This window comes from Empidonax traillii, unplaced genomic scaffold (genome assembly GCF_003031625.1).
Source record: "Empidonax traillii isolate 1590-97213 ecotype Southwest subspecies unplaced genomic scaffold, ASM303162v1 scaffold916:size242360, whole genome shotgun sequence".
Lineage (NCBI taxonomy): Eukaryota > Metazoa > Chordata > Aves > Passeriformes > Tyrannidae > Empidonax > Empidonax traillii.
The window spans coordinates 34,223-44,861 of NW_020956109.1; positions in this window are offsets into that span (position 1 = coordinate 34,223).

The window sequence follows — 10,639 nt, forward strand, 5'->3', positions numbered from 1 at the left end:
ATACTCTTGCATGCTTGTAACTGAGACCTGCACAAATTTCCTGTGGTACACAGCCCCAGGACTCTCTTGGCACTATCCTTTGCATGCTGTGAATTGTCTGTGTGCCATGAACTGTTCCAGAACAGGTAACTGCACCACCGCAGGATGGGAAGTGCCTCGCTTTTTTCAGGCATTGCCTCTGCTGTGCAAAGCTGCAAGATGCATCACTTCCATACTGGCAGCCGGTAAGAGACTGGGATCTGAGCCTGGCTCCCAGACCACCTCTTCCTCCTGTGATTGCTCTCACCAGCTCCTCTCTGCTGTGGGAAACTGAATCAGGCTCTCAGACTTGCTCAAACTCTTGATTTCTGGCCTGAGATTTCTCTGTGCTGAGTTTAATCAATTTAGTGGGAAATAAACTTGTGGACAGCAGCTTCCAAAGCACTCCTCTGACAATGTGTGATTTCCTGCTGCCTTTGAACAAGCGTAACAAATGCAAAAAGAATGCATGCATGTATTCACAAGCCTTGTTTTGGATACTTTTTCCTTGAAAGAGGACAACTATTCTTTCTCGGAACAATTTCTCACTGAAGGAAGTAAAATTTAACTACTCACCCACCTCATAAATATTAATTTACCATTAATAAGTCTTTTTTTTTTTTTTTTTGGTGCTGATAATTTGAAATTTTGCTACAAATGTCTGGCCTGTCAAAGCCTTCATATTAATTATAAGTAAACGTGACTCCTCATTTTTATAAGGAAATAATAGTTTAATCTCAAGACTGTCACTTTTCATTGGGAATGATGAATGACATCTTGAGAATGACACTAACAGCAGTGTCGAACAGCTTATCACAGTTGATACTTCAAAGGCTCTCAGGCTTGGCTAATTGGTGAAACAATAAAATAAGGTGACCATCAGCAGCCTAGTGAGCAATTCCATCTATATTTTTTTCCATTCATAAGAGTCCAGGCTATTTTATGGAAAAATTACTAATTTGTGGGGGAATGTAATTGAGCAGTTTATTGCAATCCCTGCCTTTGGAAGATAACTACAAGTCAGGTTGATTTTTTCCGTTAGTGTGCAAATAAATGCAGTTTTTCCAGAAATGCACTCAGAACTGGCATGAGATTTCTGGAAGATTAACTTTCTACTACGGATATTAACAGGCAGATCAGCAAAGATCCTCAGCAGACAGTAGAAGCCACTTTAGGAACCATGGCTAAATGCAATGGAGTCTCGGAAACGTGGTCCAAAATAGGGAGGATTTGGTGTTGTTTTCCTCACAGTACTTCCATTGCAAGTCCAGCCAAGTATGTCACAGTTAGAGCTGCAGAAACTTGCTTTCTGCCAAACCTGGTGTCAGGTTTTGGCAGTGGAGGTGTTCTTGAAAATTTGGCCCTGTGATATTGGTTGAATCTGCCTTTCCAAACTCTCTGGCTGCAAGTCATGCTGTCACTTGTTCCAAACTGATATGAAGCTCTATAAACAATGTTCACATGGCCCCAAATGGGCTTCTGCTTGCTAGCTTGTGTGCTCTCTTTCTCATTGAGGCTTATTATCTCAATGCCTTGCTGTCAGCTTTGAGCCAACACCTGTTGGCAAAATATTATGTATAGACATCCACTGTTTAAGCAACAGCCTCCCCAGGCCTCTGGATGCAGGTTGTTTTCCCAGATGCTCATCTCAAACATCAGACTTTTTGTTTTCCCTGGAGGTGAAACCTTACAGGTTTCCCTTGCTAGACCAGGATTTGGCTACCAGTGGTCAAACAGGTCCATTGTGGCCATTTCTTAGTACTTGCTGTGGTTCTCATGTGAGGAAACCAGTGCCTGATTTTCTTAAAAACAAAGAATTTTTGTTTTATGAAACTTAACTGAAAGGATTTTAAAAAAGCTGGCTGGCATGGTTAGTTCCCTCTATCTGACACTTCCCCAGAAGCAAAATTAAGTCAACTTTCCTTCTTTGTGCAGGACTGAGGTACTTCTGAGAAGAACTAGACAACTTCTGACTCTTGCTAGGACCTGAAAGTCTCTCTCAGCCAAGTGAAATACCCATTTTTGTATATCTCTGATCACAGATCCGCCTCATGTTTGAGCTGTGTAAGCTCTAATCACATGCTTCTACTGCATCTAAAAAGCAGCTGAGGGACTAAAAAGCATATAAAGATCCACTTAGAAATCTGTTACTCCTTAATAAGCAGAAGAAAACCACTACTACATATCAACTGGGTAGGTTGGTAGGTCATCCTTAAACATATCCATAAACATCCTAAAGTCAGTAGAGCAGAAGTACTGTGCTGGCTTTCACTGCCACTATCAACTGGCACTGCCAATGGAGAGTGTCAGGGAATCCCATAAAACTGCCCTGTCTCAAGTGATGATGTGGAGGTTTGGGGTGCAGAGAAGGAAATGGGGGAGTGATTTATTAGTGCCACAGAGAAAGTAAAACTTTCTGTGAAATAGGAAGAATTAGAGTTCAGGTCTTCAGGGACCTTGTATTTTTCCTCATTAACCATGACATTTGGGGTATATGCAAAGCAGTTTTATCCTGCAGTTATTCTACAGGGTTGCTGCTTCACTACTTCAGACTGTGTCTCCATAGTTAGAAGACACTTATGAAATATGTAGGTGACCGTGGTGTCAGGATGAATGTACTGTCATAAAATCAGCAGATATACCATTAGATACTTATTATGGTGTAAAACCATAATAGGCAAATGTATGAAGTTTTATGAAGATATACTTAAATGTTTAAAGGAAGGGTTGTGAATCTTCAAGATTTGACTCTCTTGTCTGCTTCACATTTAAAAATATCTCATAGGACGCAAATAACAACGTTTTCATCCTGGGATCCTTTCTGGAGGCAGTTATTTTTCTCTTCTAAATTTGCAGCCCCTCACCCTTATTTTGGTTCCTTGGGCTGAAATTTTCAAAGCAAGCAAAAGATTCAAACACAGATTCTTGGATCTGAAAATAAATCAAGGATGATCTGAGCATCCACATTCATAATGAGGCTTTGGAAATCTCTTTGGGTGATTTGTGGATTGAAAATCAGATTAGTTATTCAGCACAAACCTGGCATACATTGAAAGGAGAAAAACTGAATGACTTTAAGCTTTCCTGGTTTTTGCCCTATATGAACATGATATGAAAGGCTGCTTTTCCGCTCTGCTTGTAGAGAAAACGAATGGATGGTCAGAGACAGCAATTTCCAGTGCATTAATGGCAAATTGAAAAAAATGCATCAAAACAGGAGGCTCCATGTCAAGAGCATAAATTACCTTCATTGTCCATTTGGCCTGGAACAGCCTTTGACAGAAAGCATTGCACTGAAGTGAATGACAAGTGGGGGATAGAGGTGATGCATAAAGGTAGTGTGGGGAAAGAGGGCAAATAATATTGGATCCTCACCACTAACCCATGTGTCTTGCTGCTGGGATACAGTGGAGATAGATAGGAGAAGACAGGAAGAAGTCATCTGCTTTAGGATGTTGCTTAATAGATAAATAGCTAAAGCAAAGTGACAATATACAGGCGTAACAGGGAAATATAATCAAATTCCTATCAGCTTTTAGTGGACAGTAACTCTGGTCTGTGTTAATGTACAAATCTGATACCCAGTTCTTTTCATCTTTTTCATTCAGCCATATTTTCAGAGGTCACAGTCTCTCCACCAATGCATCTTAGAGCAGCAACTGAGCTGCTTTGGAACTTGGATGGTGTAGTGTTTCACTGAGTTAAACAATAGACATTGCTTAAAGGAGAGTCAGGGAGACTTGAGGGTGTGCAAGACCTTTATTGTTTGTGTGGAGATACATACACAGAAGGAATGAGACCTGGTAGGGTTTATCCAAGACAGGAAAAGGAGTCCAGCTCCAGGACCCAGAGATGAGCTGGTTTGCCCAACCATTCATTGGGATTCTGTAGGAAAGAATTTAATCCTGAGTTTCAAATCCCAGAGAAATATTTCACAAGCAAGCACGTTTTTCTTCTACTTTTTGCTTGCAAGTGACCAAAACTTCATCAACCTGATCTTGACGTCAGACGACCGTAAATCAGAAGCCGTGGCCAGCAGATGAACACTAGAGAGATGGAGAAAAGCAGCATGATGGATCCTGTCAGTTTCTTCATGCATCAAGATGTAAGTCAAGAGTGGGAGATATGGACATTTTAAAGGAGCATACTTTCAGCCTGCAGTCTAACCTCCCGTTCTACTTGATTTTAACTGGTAATTCACTGGTACAAAAGGAAATATTGATTAGGAGATCTGTCATAGCGTTGTATTTTCACATATTAAATACAGTGGGGAAGTCAAGAACAGAGTTCTAAGTATTGAATTTCATAAAGGGAAAATTTCTAAGCTATTGCAGCAGGCTCTCATTTTCCAAACCACAGAAAGTACTATTAAAACATGTAAATGTAATATCAGAGCACTCCTGTAATTTGGTTGATTTTCTTCACTAACTTTCCCATTCTCCCACACTGCAGTCAGCATTTAAGCTCCTTTGGCTTAGAAGATGCTTGCAGCACAGAGGTTTGGTGTGCTGTGCTGTCTTGCCCAGCTGCTCTCCAGCCAGCAAAGTGCTCTGGGGCAGACCCATTTCTTTCAGATTTCTACCAGCAGCAGTATTTGAAGTCATTGGCTTTTTGACAGTCTGACATTCAAAGTGTACATTTTTAATTTCATCTTGGAGCAGCCCAGCTAGCCACCATCCTAAGATGATTAAATGTAGGTGCCTGTTGGGCTTCGGCAGAGTGTTCCATGAGTGCACTTATACCAAGAAAGCTCTTGAAACAGTTGCCTAGCTCTGTAAGTATCCTGCCAATGAGGACTGAAAAGGCTGCAGTATTGTATTTATCTTGCTGATTCGTGGGCATTTAACTTTTCAGATGAGAGTCTTTTGTTGCAACAACACCATTGACAAAGTACCTACTGCAAGACTTTCTCAGATGAACCTCTCTTCTAAATCTCTCAGGATATGTGTTAAAAGTTTTGCTGCACGTGTGGGTCAAGCAATCTCCTAGTATTATACAGACCCCTAAACCAAAGAAGAGAGAGAGAAACACCTCTCCAGACTTCAAGAAAAGCTCTGGAAGGGACTGAAGGCTCTGTGTGATCCTTTTATAATACCATACAACAGGTTAATGGGGGAAATTAACCCACCTTAGCCTTGTTTGGAAAAGAAGGTGGATAAGGATTTATTGGCATTTCTGGTTTATTTGTAAATCAAGCAGTGGGTGGTACCTGCATCAAAGAAACTTCAGAGCATGGGGTGTCTAAGCTTGGGTGAAAATTAAGCCTGGAGTTTTGAGGAGTCGCATTCTTGATGTCGGGCCAAATCCTTCAGCACCAGAGCATGGCCAGATCTTACCAGGTCAGGTTTACCCTCAGAGGTGACTTTGTGCAGCTGGAGATCCAATACCTTGTTTCTGAGCCTTTTTTAGAGAAACAGTGACTCAGATGGAGCTCTTCCAACTCCTTGTGCCTGTGAAATACAGAGGTATGAGTGAACTTTTTCCTAGAGATTAGGAGAAAGTAGACTCCTGTGCCAGCCTAATTTTCCTTTCACTCCTTTGGAAAGCTCAGATTGTGTATGTAGTCCTGCTTTACAGGATTTGGCAGTGGAGAATCACCTGCCTTACGCTTGAAAGGAAAATAAAAAAAATGTTTATCATCCTCATCTGTTATTGACGATATCTTCTTGTAGAAGACATGATTAGTGCTAGATAAGGCCAAAAGTATTCTCAGTCTGAAAATTAAAAAAGGCAATTAAGAAAACTATGGCAGGGAATAAACTTCTGCCTGCAAATTTTATGTTTTGGAAGGTCAGTAGATAAGAGATGCTGCAGGTAATGTGAAAAGATCAGTTATAGCACAGTTCTTATCTGAGCTAAACAAATGTAGCTCCCAATAGTATTTTCACTACAAGCCTCTTCTATGGCAGCAGTGCACATAAAGGCTACTTCTTCTAGATCAGTCCTTGGGACACTCTGCTGTCTTAAGCAAGCCTGATAAACATAAACTAGTCATCATTCTTGGGATATCCCAGGCTGGGGAGACATACAAATGACAAAGAGTTTAGAAACCTTCAGCAAGAGAAGCTTCCAGGAGATGACTGAGGTCCGCTAAAGTCCCATTGGGGTGTACACCTTTTCTATGCTCAGCACAATATGAGAAAAAAGAGTGAGAAAATATGTCCAAGCTCAAAGGAACAGCTGATTCTCAGTTTCCTTCACTGTGACCCTGCTTCCCTTCAAGCAGACCTCACTGCTTCTGTCTCTCCATCTTTCCACAGCTGTTATCGAGTCTATCCAACAACAGGACAGAAACCCTCAGTTCTCTGGGAAGGATATTTTCCTTCTCTTAAAAGAACCACAGCAGAGCCAGCTTCAAGTGCTGAGTACCTGAACCAAATGATTGCACTAAAAGCCCTCTTGGGGCTCATTTCACAGCTCAGTACTGTTGTCCTTAGCTGAGGTGGCCAGATTGTCAGAGGGGCTGGGCATATGCACCAGGGAGTCTTTTTCATTGCCATTATTTTAACTGGGTGCCTTGGAGGCAAATTATTTCACAGGCTGATTAAATTTATGAATAATAATTATTTCATTAAGGTATACTGTACAGTTAAGTACCTATCTTATATACATTTTTCCTTTTAATCATGTCACTTCATGTAGTATCTACAGAAATAGCCACACTACTTTTGCTTAGGAATGATCAGGGGCAAGCTGAAATATAAAGCTAGAGAATACTGCAATCCTTCTGTTCCTAGAATTAAACTAATTTGCAATACTAATTACATGTAGAGGTGTTGTGCAACCCAGCTTACATTCGGTATGCTGCCTTAAGAATGGAAGAATTGCACTTCTTTCTCGGTTTACATCTTTTTCTTCCTCGGGAAGATGCACATTAAGAGGACAGCCGCTCAAGAGAGGTGATTGTCCTGCTCTGCTCTGCACTGGTGAGGCCTTGCGTTGAATATTGTGTGCAGTTCTGGGCACCAAAAGATAAGAAAGATATTAAGCTGTTAGACAGTGTCCAAAGGAGGGCAACGAAGATGGTGAAGGGCCTTGAGGGGAAGCCGTATGAGGACTGGCTGAGGTCACTTGGTCTGTGTAGCCTGGAGAAGAGGAGACTGAGGGGAGACCTCATTGCAGTTATAACTTCCTTGTGATGGGAAGAAGAGGGGCAGGCACTGATCTCTTCTCTGTGGTGACCAGAGACAGGACCCAAGGGAATGGCCTGAAGTTGTGTCAGGGGAGGTTTAGGTTTGATATTAAGAAAAGGTTCTTCACCCAGAGGATAGTTGGGCAATGGAATAGTCTCCTCAGAGAAGTGGTCACAACACCAAGCCGGAAAGAGGTAAAGAGGCATTTGGATGACATTTTTGGGCACATGGTGTGATTCTTGTGGATGGTCCTCTGCAGGGCCAGGAGCTGGACCTTGATGATCCTTGTGGGTCCCTTCCAACTCAGTATATTCTGTGATTCTGTGACTTTAAAATGTACACTTTAGTTTGGACTTATATGGATGGACCACCTTTGTGCTCAAAATAATTCAAAGTAACATCTGATATTTTCACACAGATCTTGGAAGTTTTTTAAGATGTAGAAGAGAAGAAAACCAGTGCATCTCCTCTTGGTGGGCAAGTGCTCTTGCATCCCTAGGATGGCTCTGCAGCTGCCTCAGGTTTTCAGGTAAAGAAGCGGCTGGGTTATAACCAGCAACTCTCTAGAAATCAGCAGCTGCTTGGCTTTGGTGATGCCTCCTCTACAGATAAATCAGTGCCTAATGATGTGGAACATTTGGCTTGGTCTATTGAAAGTCACCTCACTTTTCTGGTGCACTTTACTGGCAAATGGATTCCCTGGGAACCAGGCTGTGTTCCTACTGGATCTGGTCAGTGGCAGCTTCCCATTGGAGGCAGCCTCATATGTCAGCCTCAGAAACAAATCCTGAAGCACTGAAAATTCAAAAAGCACTGAAAAAAATTCAGGTTCACCTCCCTGCTCTCTGCACAATTGTGCATATCAGTGTACATCGGAGAGAGAAGGCATGATGGGCACTGCAGGGAAGTGCCACTTCACAACAAGCAAGTGTGCATCTTTCCTCGGTAGGTCTGGGAGAGTCTCCTCCTTCACATGATGGCTACTGCCTCTCCTGCCAGATATGGAGCATATTCATTCCTTTTTTAATGTGCAGTACAACTCTGAGCTATTTAAAGCCTTTTTGCTGGAAGCAAAGCCTAGGAAGAGCAAAATACAGAGAGAGGTGCACCTTAAGGCACGTCATGGCTGGTTAGCAAGTTCTGCAGGTGTGAGAAATGCTCTGCTGGCATAAGCAGATTAATTCAACAAGGCCCTAGGAAAAGCGTGAGTTCAGATCTGTCTCTGCTGTTAAAATAAAGAAGTGAAATTAAACATGTTGTAGAAGTTCAAGTTGTTGGTGGAACAATTAAATGAAAAAAACAGTAGCATTACTGATTTGGAGGGTAGTATAAAGAAATCCACATTGTTCGTCTGTTGTCAGCCAAAGCACCATCACAAGGAGTGCATTTTGCTCCACATTAACAGATCCTCATTCCTTAAATGGTCTACTTTATGAATTCTCACCTTCAGTCTAGCATCTGTTGATATATCAGATACTGTCCTGTTTGTGACTGTGCAGCAGGACTTTGAACATCCCTTACACTTCCCAGAGTGTCCCGGGGCAAGCACTGCAGCGTAAACAACAATCCCTGTTAAAACACCTTCTAGGCTGGGAGAAATGAGTATGCCTAAATTCAGCTGTAACTGATTTTATTTCTATCCTGTGTTTCAGCTCAGGTTGCAGGTCTGTACACTAATTTGGATACTAATAGCCCAAGATTAGTGAATATGTTCTCTGCATGACTGCATAAATGAGGTCTGCTGAAACACAGCAAAACTGACATTCTCTCTGTCAAGATGCTCACCATCAATGATGAGTTGTTGGATCTGTATATTAGTCTAGGTCTGATAAAAGCAGGCAGAGGACTTCCTATAAATATTTTTTTCTGAGAAATGCTAATAATAGTATTTATCAGGTTAATAGCATGGTCTAGGAGGAGGTCTGGTTTAGGCCTTTCCTTACTTTCAGTTCAGTATTGCACATAGCAGTGGGTGTTGGGAAATTTGGTATTGTCACTCCTGCGGGAGAAGCAAAGTGTCAATAAGGTGCATACAAGTTAGCAATTTCAGTTCAAGCTTCCCGTAAATAAGCCTCAGCCTCCTGCTGTACATCAGGGTGATGAAGAACCGAGTGTTGCAGCTTGATTCCCATGATAGCCATTTATTTTTTCTTTTGACTTAAAGAAATGTCAGCCTGCTCTTGACATGCGTGAAATATCTGCACTGTGGCCTGAAAGACCTGTTTCAAGACATGGTAGAGGACATATTTCATGTTCCCATTTAATTTCTCTTTTTCTTTTTTTTTCTCCTTAGTCTTAGATAAACTGTTTGCTAATGACTTGCTTTAATGCTTCAGACTGTGTTGTATAAAACACTGCTCTTAGTCATACAAAGTAACTGCCAAGTCACAACCGTCTTTCATTAATATTAGCAAGGCTATCTGAGTGAGAACAAAATAACTTAATAAAGGTCCTCTTCCCTGCTACTATTCCCCCTTTGCTCAACTCTATCTTTCTTTTTCAGAGTTCATTTCCACGGTAAACCCAAAAAACAAGTTCCAGCCATGTCTGTACATTGAGGAGCTGCTCTCATTCTCTGATCTCCTCCATTTATTTTACTGGAATGACTCAGAATAAAGCAATTTATACAGGAAAAACAACATTCTCAGAATCACAGAATCTACTGAGTTGGAAGGGACCCACAAGAGACACACTATGTGCCTGACAGTATCATCTAAATACTTCTTGGACTCTAGCAGGCTTGGTGCTGTGACCACTATGAGTTTTTTTTCCTGCTTGTGCCATAGTTAGGGAGGTTGTAGCAGGTCCTTTCACTCTAAGGTATTTCTTGCTAGGGAACCCAGAGGCAGTGCTGTTGCCTTTCCAGGGGCTCAGATGGGGGCAATGTGTGTTGGTGCAACTCCAGCTGTTGCCTTGGGCCAGGGGAAGTGATACCTGGGTCAGCAGCAAATTTGGGAACTGCCTGAACCATGTTCAGAACACCTCCCTTTTAGCTCAAATCACATGAATTAAATAAGAAGACTGGTTTTCTCCAGCAACCTGGGTTTTTTGAGCCATTTACAAATCCTGGGGCAATCCTGCCCCTCCCAAGCTGACACAGACCCTGAGGGCAGAGGCAGACTCACCAGCAGAATTTGCTTGTCTCCAGACACTGCTCAAGCAGGTTCCCTAGGGGCATTAAGAGAGCAGGTGAGATACAAGGTCAGAAAGACACAGTGTTTACGCTTCCCATCTACGTGATTTTAGCCTGAACAGAGCCTGTGTGGTATCATAGAAGAGACGTCAGTTTCATACAAACTAGATTTGAAGAAGTTAGAAAATATTTAATCAGCTTTCTCCTATCTGGAAATATTATTTTATTTGTTTTTTTCCTTTACCAGAGTTTTGGACTATTGATCTTTGGTAAATTAGATCTACTCAAGGATGGCTGTGAAGTAACCTATGGGCTAACAATCCCTTGGGGTACTGAACTGAGAGAATGTCTGTTA